Below are 15832 nucleotides of genomic sequence, written 5' to 3'. Positions count from 1 at the left end.
CTGATGAAGCTTCTTTCCAAAGTCATCATTTTCTGGACTCCAGGCAACTCAGGGCAGATGACTCTTCTTTTATTTATGTTATCTTTAGTTGTTAGGATTATTCTATCTCTTAGATCACTTAGCCTGAGGTGATTTTAGCTGTCATCATAACTTTCTGAGCATTGGATAGAATTCATTAGAATTTACAAACCATTATTCAGGGTGGCTTACTTTTGTAATCCCAAGCCTATTTCTTGATTTATGATGAGATTATTGTCTCTAAATTCTGAAGAAGTTATCTCAAGAGTTTGCAGCCTTTATTCTGTCAAGCTTGGTAGCTTTTAGAATCTCCTCTACTTGAAGACTTTAGTGATCTAAACCAGCTACATGGCTGAAAATCCACCATCTAGAGCAGTCATTTATTTACATTTTATACTGAACAGCAAATGGGCAGGCTGCACAAGTTTTTAATGCACTTTATGGATGTGTGACACTTTCACATACAATGCCTGAATCGAGAGGAAGAACATCTCAGTCCTAGCCTGTCCCAGTCTCACAAAGATAATGGATGGAAAGATTTCAGGAGAAATGAACATTTTGTTCTTTGTTCAGGCCATAATAGTCTTTTTCCTTTTCTGCCTTAAAAGGAATGAGGTTTATCTTACTCACCAAAGTAGGTTTCTCTTTGCATCAAAAAGCTTTGTAAAGGAGCCAGCTGCACCAAGAGAGTCCTGAAATTCTTGAGAAACCAGTTTTCAATTAGGAAGGCTTGATCCAAGGCTAAGGGGGTTCATCATTTAGTGGCACTAAATTAGCCATGGGGGACTCTGGGGTCTCTTTCTAAATTGGCCACTTTTAGCCTTGTGCAGCCTGCCTGCTTTGTGAATTGCTTGTGAAACTGCAATGAGGTAATGTTTTGAAAGTGTTTTGAAAACCATAAAATGCTATATACAACTCTGAGTTGTTCCTTCAGAGCAAAGCAGTGAGCAGTGAAAACGGAATCAGCTGAAAGCAATTGGTGCATTTACTTTTTCATGAACCAGACAGGAAGTGCTGATGTTTACACTCCAGTACTCTTGCCTGGAAAATCCCATGGATGGAGGAGCCTGGTAGGCTGCAGTCCGTGGGGTCGCGGAGTCGGACACTGAGTGACTTCACTTTCACTTTTCATTTTCACACATTGGAGAAGGAAATGGCAGCCCACTCCAGTGTTCTTGCCTGGAGAATCCCAAGGACAGCGGAGCCTGGTGGGCTGCCATCTATGGGGTCGCACAGAGTTGGACACGACTGAAGCGACTTAGCAGCAGCAGCAGCAGCAGGCATGGTATAAATGTTTTGCTTTTATTAACAGATCTAATCTTTATAGTGTTGTAATAAGGTCGAGACCATTGCTGTTGTTTAGTTGCTAAGTCATGTCTGACTCTTTTGTGACCCCATGGCCTGTAGCCCACCAGGCTCCCATGTCCATGGGATTTTCCAGGCAAGAATACTGGAGCGGGTTGCCATTTCCTTCTCCAGGGGGTCTTCCTGACCCAGGAATTGAATCTGTGTCTCCTGCTTTGGCAGGTGGATTCTTTACCAGTGAGCCACGAGGGAAGACCATAAGGTAGATATTTATGGCCCATTTTACAGATGAGAAACACTGAAGCACAGAAAAGTTAAGCATCCTGTCCAAGGTCATATAGAGGAAATATACTCAGGTCATACATTTAGTAAGTGATGAGATGAAGCTGGGATGCAAATCCTGGCAGCCTGGCTCCAGAGCCCAGACTATACTGCTGGCAGTCTAATCCTTCCTTACTAACTGAATTGGTAGCAGGTCCAAGACATTCGTTATGTATGTCTCAAAAGGTTAAATGTTATGTAAATCTTGAAAGGTTAAATTTGTGATGAGTAAAGACACTAAGAAAAATGAGAATCCTTTAAGGATTTGGATTTGATTCTCTTCTAATGCCTAGTCTTCATAGTTTTGGGTCCTATCTTACTTATACAGAATAAGTGTGGTCCTTAAACATGCTTGTAAAGTCATCTCTTAAACACCCACTTCATCAGCAAAATTGTGGTAATGGAATTGTTTGATCTTTAAAGATCAATAAGATTGAAATGAGAGGGTATAAGGAAAAACTTTATAAAGTAAAATGTCAGTGAAGTATTTTATGCTGAAGTCTATAATAAAAATCAGCATCAGTTAATATAATTCTAATAATTTTACTCTTCTAAAAAATTCACCTGCTTATGGTGATTGGCTCTCTTTTCCTTTTTTTTTTTTTGTAAAAAAAACAAAAACAAAAAACCCCAAACTGGCCACACTTGCCCTCTGCAATGGCCCACACTCCGTCTGTGGACTGCGCTTCTCTCAATCTGAATAAATCCATTTCTTACCTAAAAAAAAAAAAAAAAAAACCAAACAAAAGTATCAACTATATTTTTTAACCTAAGATTGATTCATAAACATGTTTGGATTTCATACTAAAATATAAATATATAACTTAAAAATATATTCTTAAATATTTAAATCTATAGCTTTTGATGTATATGTGTCAAGGATATGTGTCATAGTTAACCAACCATTCACTATTATCAGATATTTAAGATGCCTCCAATTTTTAAATGATAATAAATAATATCACAATGAATTTCTTGGTGCATATCTTCAGAGGAATACCCAGAAGTAGAATTATTGACCCAAAAAGTATAGACATATGAAAGCTTTTGGTATGTCTTGTTAAACTTTTTTTAGAAGGATGAATTAATATTTACTTGCGACAAAAATGTACAGGGTATATATTTTTTGAAAATTGGACGTTTTCGTTTAAAAATATTTGCCAGTTTATGGTTTGCATTGTTTCCATTTAACAGCTCTTCATATATGTTTGATGCTAAGTCCTTTTTTTTTCTATAAATGGGACATACTTTGCATGTCTATTGGTTAGGTTTTCATACTGATTTCTTATGAAGTTTATTAGTCCTTTTGATTCAATTTGTAGCAGAAATGTGTTATTACGTAGCTTATATTTATTTTGATTCCATCCTCATAATTTTCTTTGTAATTTAGCTTAAAGTCTCTAAGCTTAGGATGTCATTTCTCACCTATGGAACCATTGAAAAGAATTAAGTACTAATAATATAAAGTGCAATGGCACCCCACTCCAGTACTTTCGCCTGGAAAATCCCATGGATGGAGGAGCCTGGTGGGCTCCAGTCCATGGGGTCGCTAAGAGTCAGACACGACTGAGTGACTTCACTTTCACTTTTCACTTTCATGCACTGGAGAAGGAAATGGCAACTCATTCCAGTGTTCTTGCCTGGAAAATCCCAAGGATGGGGGAGCCTGGTGGGCTGCCGTCCATGGGGTCGCACAGAGTTGGACATGACTGAAGCGATTTAGTAGCAGCAGCAGCAGCAGCAATATAAAGTGCAGAGAAGGCAATGGCACCCCACTCCAGTACTCTGGCCTGGAAAATCCCATGGACGGAGGAGCCTGGAAGGCTGCAGTTCATGGGGTCGCTGAGGGTCAGACACGACTAAGCAACTCACTTTCACTTTTCACTTTCATGCTTTGGAGAAGGAAATGGCAACCCACTCCAGTGTTCTTGCCTGGAGAATCCCAGGGACGGGGGAGCCTGTTGGGCTGCCGTCTATGGGGTCACATAGAGTTGGACACGACTGAAGCGACTTAGCAGTAGTAGCAGCAATATAAAGTGATGTCCAGTTACACTGTTAAGAAAAAAAGAGAATGTCTTGCAAAACAATGTTAATTATGATCCCATCTCTCTCCCTCTTTCTGTCCCCCCATCCCTCTCTACCTCCATATACATACACATACACGTTTATTTATTTATGAATTTATTTTGAATGTCTCCTTTGTGGCACAGATATAGCATTGGTCAAAGCAGACAAAATCTGAGTCCTTATGGAACTTGGTTTATTGGAGAGGCCATACACCAAAGGATTGGGAATTCCCTGGTGGTCCAGTGGTTATGAGTCTGCACTGTCACTGCTAAGTACCTGGATTTGTTCCCTGGTCGGGGAACTAAGATCCCACAAGCCACGGGAGAAAAAAAAAAATCACCAAAAATAAATAGAATGTTAGATTGTGGTAAGTGCTATTAACAGAAGTTCAGTTCAGTTCAGTTCAGTCACTCAGTTGTGTCCGACTCTTTGCGACCCCATGAATCTCAGCAGAAGTAGAGCAGGGTAAAGAGATGGAGAGTGACGGGGGCTCCTTTAGATTCAGTGGTCAGAGATCTTTCTAACGTGGCATTAAGATCAGAATGTATTGAATGAAGTAGCTAGTATAATATTGTATATACCCATATGGATAGAAGAAACCCAAAGTTCTGTGTTCCCCTTCTCACTGAATATTAATGGTGGTTCTTTTGTCACTCAGACAAATCCAGCAAAGGAATCTATCCTAAACTTTTCCCTTACCTCCCATACCTAGTTAATCATCACATCTTTGCCACTTATATATTTCTAAATTTCTTTTCTACTTGCCATTGTCTTCTCTTAGTTAGGCCTTTGCCACTTTTTGTTTTCTTTCACTTTTTGAAAAGATATAGTGGTTTATTTTTATGCACCAAATAGTGTGTAATTAAAATCTGTAATACACTTGAACTAACTTGGTGTGGCTTCCACTGGTCAAGGGGGGGTAATGTGAGCATGAAAATAAACATTAATAGTAATGGATTATCAAATAGGAATCTGGGAGTTCACACTGATATAAACAAAAGAATTTTTAAAAAAGAGAAAGAAGAAAAGGTCTTACCTATAGTAGAAATGCAGCTGATCAATGTGGAAAGAATGATAGAATTAGAAAAATCATAACTAGGTAGCCACTATTACAACAGCTGACTCGGCCAAGAGTCGTCAATGGCTGCTAAAACTGGGTGAAAGTATGATGATAAATGGGATATATATATAATCTCAAAGTAGTCGCCTACACAAGGTACTTACTGATTATAAAGGGAAAAATAGTAACTTATAGTGGAGAATTCCTTCAGACACTGCATTAACCAAGCAAAGCAAACATCACTGGTAATAGGACACCTGGACATCACGTGCCTCCATCATGCACTGAGGACAGAACAGTACTTCTCTGGTATTTTTGCCAAAAATGCGTAACCTAGATCTAAATACCACGAAACAACATAGGTTACCAAATGCAGGGGCATTCTTCAAAATAATTGTCCTGCACTCTTTAAAAGTATCAAGGACATGGTATTTCCCTGGTGGTCCAGTGGCTAAGACCCTGTACTTCCAATGCAGGGGGCCTAGGTTTGATCACTGGGTGGGGAACTAGATCCCACATGCTTCAACTAGGACTCGGTACAACCAAATAAATAAATATTTAAAAAAAAATAATAAAAATATCAAGGTCATGAAAGAAGACTGAGAAACTACTTTAGACTACAAAAGACTAAGGTGACACATGATAATTAGATTCATTTGTAATCCTAAATTGTATCCTGGTTAGAAAACAATTTTCCCTTTTGATATTAGTCAGACAGTTGATGAAATCTGAATGTCTAAACCCACTCCAGTATTCTTGCCTGGAGAATCCCATGGACGGAGGAGCCTGGTGGGCTACAGTCCACGGGGGTCGCGAAGAGTCGAACACGACTGAGCGACTTCACTTCACTTCACTGGTGGCTCAGATGGTAAAGAATCTGCCTGCAATGTAGGAGACTCATGTTTGATCCCTGGGTTGGGAAGATCCCCTGGAGAAGGAAATGGTAACCCACTCCAGTATTCTTGCCTGGAGAATCCCGTGGACAGAGGAGACTGACAGGCTACAGATGGTGGGGTCGCAAAGAGTCAGACATGACTGAGCGACTATCACTCATTCACTCAGATTATAGTAGTGTATAAATGTTAATTCCTGATTTCGATAACTATTGTGGGTATAGAAGGAAAAGCCCTAGTCTTTTAAGAAATAATACTAAAGTGTTTAAGGTAAAGCATGTCCAAAGAAAATTTCAACTAGAACCTCTTCTAGATGCTTTTTCATGGATGGAGGTCATATGACAATCTATCAATTGTCTGATGTAGTATCCATAATAACCACTTGCAGGTTTCTTTGATACTCCTGGATTTGTTCGTTCAGGAGCCATCACTGAGTGCCAGTGTGTAAGCACAGTACTGTGTATGCACGGGATGAGGCAGGAACAATTGAAATGTGTCCTCAGGGAGTTGACAACCTATAGGAGACAAGCCAAAGAAAATTAATGAGAATGAGAAAGCAAATGTAGTAAATACTAACATTTGAGGAATGTAGGTGACGGGTATCCATTTATTATTTTTGCAGATTTTCAGATCTGTGAAATTATTGCAAAATAAAAAGTAAAAAAGGTAAAAACTATTAGAAAGATGATAATAAATTAAAAGACAGTAAAAAGATTTCAACCGCGAAGGAAAATAACAAATTCTACAAAGCACAGAAATGTACACACCATACTCACAGACTACGAGCACTAAAGCAAGTAAAAATAAAGTGTTTAAAAATCCAAACCGCTTAGACAATCTCAACTTTCTCTAAACCATAACTGAATCAAAGAAGAAATACTATATACTTCCAAACAATTTAGAATACGTGTTAGTTGCTCAGTTGTGTCCGACTCTTTGCGACTCGATGGACTGCAGTCCACTAGGCTCCTCTGTCCATGGGGTTTCCCAGGCAAGAATACTGGAGTGGGTTGCCATTCCCTTCTCCAGGGGATCTTCCTGACCCAGGGATCGAACCCAGGTCTCCTGCACTGCAAGCAGATTCTTTATCAACTGAGCCACCAGGGAAGCTCATTTAGAATATATTTATATATTTAGAATAGAAATATATATTTCTGTATTTAGAATATAATAGTAATGAATAAAACCTCTGGGATGTTGCCTAAAATATAGGCAAGGGAAAAATCTGCAGTCTAAAAACTATTATTATTCATCAAGAAAGAATAAAAATCATAAGCTGTTTTAGAAATTAGGGCAAAAGTATAAAAACTACTAGAAGTCCAAGAGGAACACTGTGGTGCTCTCCCTTCTCTGCTCTCACAAAGCTTTGTCAGTTACTTTATGGAGCAATTTAGGGAGCAGTTTCAGTGGGCCAGTACCGAGTGCTGGACTGGAGAAGCAAACAGGAGTATCTCTTTGTGGAACTTTCAAGGTTTGTAAGAGAGGGAAAATATCAGATAATAAATTATAAATCCAAAAATTCAATGAAGGTTAGGAAGGTGAAATACACAGTGCTATTCAATATCCCTGGTGTAGTGTCACTTAACAGGACTGTCTGTTGGCACTGCCTCCTTCCCTCCTGTTTTTCTCCAACTTTCCCTCTCCCTCTTTTCCTGTCTCTCCCTGTCTTTTTGTTTTCTCTTTTCTCCTCTCGCTCTCTCTCCCCCGCCTCCCAATTTCCTGAAGACAATATGCTTATTTTTGCCTCATCTTGAGCCTAGTTCTTTGTTTGATAGCACTCAGTAGTGGCCACTGAATGAACGTATTGAGAAATTAATGAATGAACCCTATAGGCTATTACTGAGTGGACACTCTGCCAGACAATGTGTAGGTTACCATTTGATAAACTATTTATAAAAAAACAACCTAGAAGAGAACATAGGAAATATATACTATAGAGTACAAAATAGCCACAAAATACTGTTTAGACAAGCTAGTAGACTGTTTGAGCAGTATAGGGTTAATTGAAATTCTATGAAGGGTAGTTTGTGTAAGGGAAAATCATGCCTAGTTTATTTTTTAGAATGCCTGAATGAAGTATTTCAGTGTACTCTGGGAAATCAGTACATGCAGTTTATTTTGATTTTTCACAGAATTTTGATGAAGGTTCACATTCAAGACCCACACTGGGGTGGGAATGTGAAGTGTCAAAGGAAGGACTGAGGTGTAGGAGAGAAAAAGTAGTAAGAAAAGACGTGGAAGTAATAAGTGAGGACTAAATTAGGGACACCTTGCATGGTAAGGACTTGGGATTTTATTGTGCTGCCTTTGGAGAGTTTTGCAAATGTTATCTGATTTATAGCTGTAAAGGATCTGGTTGCTGTGAGGCTAAACCATAGTTAAATAAGAGCAGTACATAAGACTAAATAAAAGGTTGCTGCAGTAGCTGACGGTGGTATGAACTACAATAATAGCAGTAATAGTAGTTAGGTGAAGGTGAAGGTGCAGCCGCTCAGTCGTGTCCAACTCTTTGCGACCCCGTGGACTGTAGCCTACCAGGCTCCTCCGTGCAGGGGATTCTCCAGGCAAGAATACTGGAGTAGGTTGCCATTTCCTTCTCCAGAGGATCTTCCCGACCCAGGGATCGAACCCAGGTCTCCTGCATTGGAGGTAGACACTTTAACCTCTGAGCCACCAGGGAAGAAGGCAGAGGAACAGAAATTTACTGTGATTTTCTGTGTGGTGTAAGAAAAACAGAATCAAGAGTGACTTAGAAGTTTTTGACTTGAGCCATTGAATGAATACATTTATATTGTCTCGCCATATTGCCTGAAGAGGAGTGAGTATTTCATGGAGGTTGTTTCTGTAGGACAGGGAGATTACTTAGGAGGTTGTTGCAATCGTTCTGGAAAGATGAAAGGGGCCTGAATCCAGGTATCAGCTCTAAGTACGGAGAGATATTCAAAGGTCACATTCTTGAGAGACATTTAGGAAGTAAAAATAACGATTTAGGAAAGCAGTTTCAGGTATTTCAATAAAAATTCAAGATAATGGAATTTTTCCCAATAACTCCACCTACTGATACACTAAACCTTTGAGCAAGGTTTCTCTGAGGTCTGTTTTTACACAGCCCAAAAGCTCAGAATGGGTTTCCCAGGTGGCACAGTGGTAAAGAATCCACTTGCCAATGCAGGAGACTCAGGTTCGACCCCTGGGTTGGGAAGATCTCCTAGAGTATGAAATAGTGACCCACTCCAGTAATCTTGCCTGGAAAATTCTATGGACAGAGAAGCATTGAGGGCTACAGTCAATGGGGATTGCAAAGAGTCAGACATGACTGAGCACACATGGACAGAGCTAAGAATTTTTTTTTTTTTAACATTTTCAAAGTATTTTAAAATGCAGATGAGCTTGGATATGTAACAGAGAACATTTATGGCTTCCAAACCTAAAACATTTACTGTCTGGCCTCTTAACACTGTATGTTTGCCAACCCATGGTGTGGATCAGTGGCTTTTTTTTCGTTTGTCTTTAATCTTCTATTTCTTTAAAAAATTATTTTTTAATTGAAGGATAATTGCTTTACAGAATTTTGTTTTCTGTCAAACCTAAACATGAATCAGCCATGGGTATACATATGTCCCCTCTCTCTTGACCCTCCCTCCCATGGATAAGTGGTTTTTAAAGTGTGGTTCCTAGAGCAGCAAGCAGCACCTGGTAACTTGTTATAAATTCAGATTTTCAGGCCTCAACACACACTTGCTGAGTTAGAAACCCTGCGAATGGGACCCAGCATTGTGTGTTTTAACAGGTTCTCCAGGTGATTCTGATGCATGTTAATTTCTGATAATCACAGATCTAGAGAAATTTTTGTACCTGGTGAAAAATCACGGCTTCTCTGGAGGCTCAGTGGTAAAGAATCCGCCTGCCAATGCAGGTGATGCAGGTTCGATCCCTGGATGGGGAAGATCCCCTGGGGAAGGAAATGGCAACCCATTCCAATATCCTTGCCTCGGAAGTCCCATGGACAGAGGAGCCTCGCAGGCTATAGCCCTTGGGATTGCAAAGAGTTGGAAACAACTTGGCAACTGAGCACATGAAGAATAACAGTATTGTGCATAAGAGCTTCAAACTGCAAACAGAAATGTCAACCAATAGCAAGGTTGGTACGATGAAAATATTTAATCGCTTGTGGTAAAGGGCATGTCACTGAGTGCACATAAAAGGCAGAATGCTTGTGTTTGAATCCCAGCTCCGTCAGAGTAGCAGCTGTTATGACCTTGGGCAAGTTACTTGACCTCTCTAAGCCTCAGTTTCTTCATGTGTTAAATGGGCATAAAAATATTAACTACTTTATAGGGTTACTGTGAGGATTAAACAAAGTAGATGAGTGGTTGGTACATAAGTATTAGATATGAAGGGCAATCTACATTTAATGTATTATGCTACTTCTAAGGAAAAACATGTCAAAGTTCACTTCATAAAAGTGACAGCCCATATATTTTGCATATAACAAAAATAACCGAGCAACCTAAAAGTGTAGATTTTGGAGGTTCAAATGTTGGCACTGCCCCGTAAACCTGTTTTCACACGTGAAAAAAAGCGCTTTAACTTGCTTTAATAGGATTGTGAAGAAAACTGCTGAAATGTGTATGCCTACATTTTGTCTGTATATGGGCATTTCCTAATTGCCTTTAATTTCTTTCACCATTTCCTCAGCTCCTCTTTTCCAAAATTCCTCAGCTGTCTTGATAGTCCCTGAGAAACATTGCCAGAACTAAGGTGCAAAGTGGCTTCCTTGACTGTAAGCAGATTTGGCTTTTTCCATAAATCAAGGTCATGAGTCGGTGTCTAGCGTTTTCTCAGCTATGCCCCCGGGGCCAAGTCTGAGCCTAGATCTAGGACAGGGCTGTAATCCTGATATCTCCTGGGATTTCACTCTTTTAGCTGCTTTGGCATATGAAATGCTTAGCATGTACTTAGCAACGCCTGAACACTGAACAGGCACACAAAGAAATAGAACCTCCCCCCGACACCCGTGGAGGCCACGTCGTATTTTTTTCCACATCCCAGTACCTAGAACGCAGTAGGCCCTATAATGTACGTTCCGTTAAACCTGTTTGAACGGATGTGCCCTTCTCCGTGGAGCTTTAAAACCTCCATTTCCTAGACTGAGTTTACGGTGCAAGCAGCTAGAGCCACTAACTGCATTCTACGCTCGTCTAGAGCAGCAACCTGCAGATACCTAGTTCAGAAAGAAGAATCACTACATTCTCTCCCCCCTTAACATTAATAACGTAAACGGACCAGAAAAATCAGTCCCCAAAATGGCACAGCGCAGAAAGCACAGCGCTGCAGCCACCCGGCTCCTGTTACGCCGCGATCTCGAAGGGCGACGAGGCCCGAGCCTTGGGCCGGAGAAAGGCAGCCTCCTTGTGACGTCAAATCAGCGGACTCTAGCCCCGGCTTCAGGCCGGTTCCGGTTCCCCGGCTTTCCGGGAGCGAGAGTACGTGAGCGAGGCGGCGTTCTGCGCGTGCTCCGCAGAGGGACGCGAGAAGGTTGGGTCCAGCTCGCGGAGGAGATGCTTGATTGGCTGAAGCCGTGCTGGGGGGTTCCCCAGCCCTTTCGGCAGGGGTAAAACAATAAGAGGGGGCGGCGGCAAAGGGGGCGGGACGTCCGTGTTCCCTGTCGCTCGCCGCAGCGCCTGGCGCCCGGGAAGAGGTGTTTGTGAGGGGAACCAGCTCGGCTCTCCGGCTTCCTAGGCTTGAGATTTGTCAGAGGGAGGGGGCGGCGAGTGAGACGAACCCGCTGCAGCCGGTCTCGGCCACTCTCCCGCTGACCTCCGCGCGACGTACCCGCCGCCGCTGTTGGTTGGAGGTGTGTACGGGGGCCGGGAAGGGCGGTCGGTGTGGTGGTCGGAAGGGGACATTCCCGTCGCGCGCAGAGGCTCGCGGCAACCGTTCTGTGCGTGAGCCCCGGTGTCGGAGGTGTTGAGGCCGAGAGAGACATTGTTCTTGCCGGCTGCCTACGCTGCTGGTGTGTGCGTGAGAGAAACCGAGCCTTTCCTCTCAGGTGAGGGATGGGAGGCCGCGTGGGCAGGGAGGTGACCGGCGCGCGTCGTGCGGATGGAGGGCTCCGAGGGCACAGGTGGGGCCGGGGTTGGTTGGGGATGAGATGGCGAGCTGGGTAAGGGGACGCAGCGGCTCCAAAGGCGCGCTGATGGAGGCTTCGGACGGGACGAGGGGGAGTGGGCTTGCCGGAGAGGATGTTTTCGGGTGCGGAGCCCCCCACTCTCATTCTCGACTCTTGCGGCTCTTATTCCCGGTTCCCCGGGAACGGGGAGGCCGCCGCTGCCGCCCCGCCCGTGGGGGAGGGGAAAAGAGGCTGTGTCGGCGGAGGCAGAAGCGACGCAGATGCGAAAGTAGCGGCCTCCGGGCACCATTTCTCTGCACGGAAACAGAATCCGGGTCTGAAGGCAGCCGCTGCTTTGCTTACCCAGTACCTGGTGTTCCGCGGTCTCTGACCCCCTCGGTTTTATCCCGAACGAGTTCTGAAACCCGGGCTATATATAACGTGCTCCTTCTCCTTGCCCTTTTATGCAGGCGATCTCTTACTGACTCAGGAATAGAAAAGATGTTTGCGTGCTCTGGGGAGGGGGTTTATTTCTTTTCTCCCATTTCTTTCTTGGGGAGAGTGGGAAGAATAGTCAAGGGGAGGAACATAGCGTCCCTAGGTTGTGTTAATTTTGTTAGTTGAATCTGATCGAATTTTACCTGCACCTCTAAAGGCAGATTTCTTAAGATGGCCCTGTGCCGCTTTGGGGGCGAGTGTAGATTGCAGCTACAATTTTCCGCATAGATCAATTTTTTGTTCCTCCAAGGTATGCCTAATTTCTTAACAGAATTTTTTTTTTTTGGAGGGTCAGTGCCTTTGCTGTCTTAAAGATCAAAACACAAACAAAACCACACACGTGCACCGAAGGTGGAGTAATAGCAAAGTTATTCCATCTTGCCCCCCCATATGATTGTTGTGATAATAACTTGTGTCGAAATGCTTTAGCACCTCGTGCTAGTCTTTCAAATGTTAGCATTGCGTGTACCTGGATTCGTGAAACATTAACTTCAGTTTGGGGAGCCTCCTAATATTAGAGGGGAAGAAAATGGGAATTCCTTGCCTAGCTCCATATTTGGCAGTTAATATAGCCTTAGGCATGTGAACAAAGTTTCAGAGTAAACATTTGGCCCTGTAAGTATCCAGTGGTCCTTTTGATGTCCAAAATTCCTGGTCTCAGAAAGTAGACTGTATGATTCGTTTAAACTGAAATGTGTTGTTTCTTTGGTGATATTAATTTCCCGTTAAATATTTGGGATTAGCTATAGTATTTGGGATTACCTTGTTCCCTGGTGGATCAGAGGTTAAAGCATCTGCCTCCAATGCGGGAGACCTGGGTTCGATCTCTGGGTCGGGAAGATCCTCTGGAGAAGGAAATGGCAACCTACTCCAGTATTCTTGCCTGGAGAATCCCCTGGACGGAGGAGCGTGGTAGGCTACAATCCACGGGGTCGCAAGGAGTCGGACACGAGTGAGCGACTTCACCTTCATGAGTAAACATGCATTATGATTTCATCTCTTGAGGGTGTTTAATTCTGAAAAGTTAGCAAGGAATTGAAGGGAGGATAAGGACCTCAAATGGATTTCTTTCTATTTAGGAGCTGTTATAGTTCAAGTTGTTGAATATTTAGGGGTTGAAATATAGATAGCATATTGAAAAGCAGAGACATTAGTTTGCCAACAAAGGTCCCTCTAGTCAAGGCTATGGTTTTTCCAGTGGTCATGTATGGATGTGAGAGTTGGACTGTGAAGAAAGCTGAGCGCTGAAGAATTGATGTTTTTGAACTGTGGTGTTGGAGAAGACTCTTGAGAGTCCCTTGGACTGCAAGGAGATCCAACCAGTCCATTCTGAAGGAGATCAGCCCTGGGATTTCTTTGGAAGGAATGATGCTAAAGCTGAAACTCCAGTACTTTGGCCACCTCGTGCGAAGAGTTGACTCATTGGAAAAGACTCTGATGCTGGGAGGGATTGGGGGCAGGAGGAGAAGGGGACGACAGAGGATGAGATGGCTAGATGGCATCACTGACTTGATGGACGTGAGTCTGAGTGAACTCTGGGAGTTGGTGATGGACAGGGAGGCCTGGCGTGCTGTGATTCATGGGGTCACAAAGAGTTGGACACGACTGAGCAACTGAACTGAACTGAACAAGAGGAAAGAACTAGAATGCTTGTGGGGTGGATAGGGACCGAAAATGGAAGGAGAAGTAAATGTCTTTAATTTGGTAGTGGAGTGAGTGAGTAGTTAGTAGGTGAGGAGAATTGCTACCAGACAGCTCTTGAGTTTGAATAGTATTGGCACTGTTGGTAGTAGGTTATTTTCATTACCCACAATTCACTTAATGAAAACGTCCCTATCAGTTACTGAAAATATATAAATACCAGTAGTGTCTTTAGGTTAACAGTTTCCTTGTCCTGAAGAATAATTGTTGTTAATTGCCCATTATCAGGATTGAAAATTCTTCCCTTGATTGTTTAAATAAGACTTTTGCCCTCATATTTTATACTAAGTATGGAGGTGAGGAATGACCCCTTTTCAAGGCTGATTTTGATAATTACAAACTAGAGGGTTGTTCCTGAACTTAAATTCAGTAGAATTTAATTGACAGACATGACTCTGTCCGCTGGGAAACATTTAAAAGCTGACAGAACAAACAAGTTCCATCTCCTGGAACTCGACTGGCTTCAGCAGCAGTGTAATCAGTTTCTTGATGGCTGTCCTTCAGCTTGTTTTTATCTTTTAAATTCTAGATGTTTTACCCTATGTTGATAGTGTAGGTATGTTGGGATGACTGTTGTGGATTTCTTTTTGTTACTGTCTTTTGTCTTTTAACTTCTCCCTACAGTATCAAATAAACTAACAGTTGGACTTTAAATTTTTTTTATATTCTTGCATCCCTGAATGGTCTTCAAAAGTGGTAGTTCTTAAACAGATATAGTGAAAACATCACTGTCCTAGGGAGGAGACCTGATTTCAAATGCTCTCTCTCATAACTGAGGGACTTTGAACTCCTTTCCTTAGGCTCTTAACATTGTGGCTTCCTTTTCTGTAAATGAAGCTATTATCCTATCTATCTCAAGGAGGTAAAGGGATGTGTAGGTTACTTGTTTAAGGTTACCTTAAAGCATAATATAAATACACACTAATTTTTGTGGGGTAACATTTCCACTTTAATGCTTGGTCACTTTTAATACCTTCTGAACTTAAAAACTCACCTCCTTACCTTTGGGGCCCTTGGAAAGAAAAGGCTTAATCCACAACTATCTCTCATTTCTGTGACGTGCTTAGATCTTGTTTGTGATGCTTTCATTCCATGGTGTGCCACAACAAATTGAAGGTCACTGCTTTCAGATTAGATAAGCATTGCTGTTTTGATTGGTAAAGTCATTTTAAATAGAGACCCTTTGATAGTTGCAAAGGTTTCTATTTTAATATGGGGTTAGCTTTTAAGAATGGGTATTACAGCCCATGCTTCAGTGACATTGGACCCTGAGCCTGACTAGTGTGAGCCAGCCAGGAGTGAGGGGCTCTAGAGAGGAAGGGGTGGGGAATAATTATTCAATAGTAGAGATAAGTTCTGTCCTAGCATAGACATAGCCTTTGGTGACATAGTTTCTGATAAGAGAACTGCATCTTCTTTCTAGGAGTTCACTTTTTTTTCAAATAGAAAGCAAGATAGAGTACTACTTCTAACTTCACAATACTGAAAAATTATTTTTGTAGAATTTTTTGTTTTCCAAAAATGTCATTTTCTTTTGGCTTCTTGACTTTTTTAAAAAACAAGACAACATGGGGTCTCAACTTTTTTAGCAGTTTTTATTTTGGACTTTTTTTCCCTAAGTATTAAATTGTGATGGAATTTCATGTAATTAGTTTGCAATAACTGAAATTCCCCATCCCCAACTGTTTGAGCTAAAGATCCTGCAGTTCTCATCACTCGTTATAGATGGTGGTCAGAGTATTCCAGGCTCTTTGAAGAGTGAATTTTCAATTCTGCATTTTGATGCTTATGGGGCTTCCCAGGTGACTCAGTCATAAAAGAATCTGCCTGCAATATGGAGACCCTGGTTTGGTCCCT

At 42.0% G+C, this 15832-nt stretch overlaps 1 protein-coding gene across 4 annotated transcripts in view; it reads left to right on the top strand.

The window, feature by feature from the left end:
• Positions 1 to 15832, top strand: part of G3BP2 (G3BP stress granule assembly factor 2) — an 88287-nt gene that overhangs the window by 39820 nt on the left and 32635 nt on the right. The window contains exon 1 of one of the 4 annotated variants that reach the window (XM_052641883.1): positions 11372 to 11521. The exons of 2 other annotated variants lie outside the window; for them this stretch is intronic. The gene's annotated coding sequence lies outside the window, so the exon portion shown is untranslated. Of the gene's footprint in view, positions 1 to 11371; positions 11522 to 11596; positions 11717 to 15832 lie in introns of those variants that run through there. One more of the 4 variants, XM_052641884.1, reaches the window with a different exon arrangement.

Source organism: Budorcas taxicolor, chromosome 6 (assembly GCF_023091745.1).
Source record: "Budorcas taxicolor isolate Tak-1 chromosome 6, Takin1.1, whole genome shotgun sequence".
Lineage (NCBI taxonomy): Eukaryota > Metazoa > Chordata > Mammalia > Artiodactyla > Bovidae > Budorcas > Budorcas taxicolor.
This window is presented reverse-complemented; position numbering and strand designations above follow the sequence as displayed.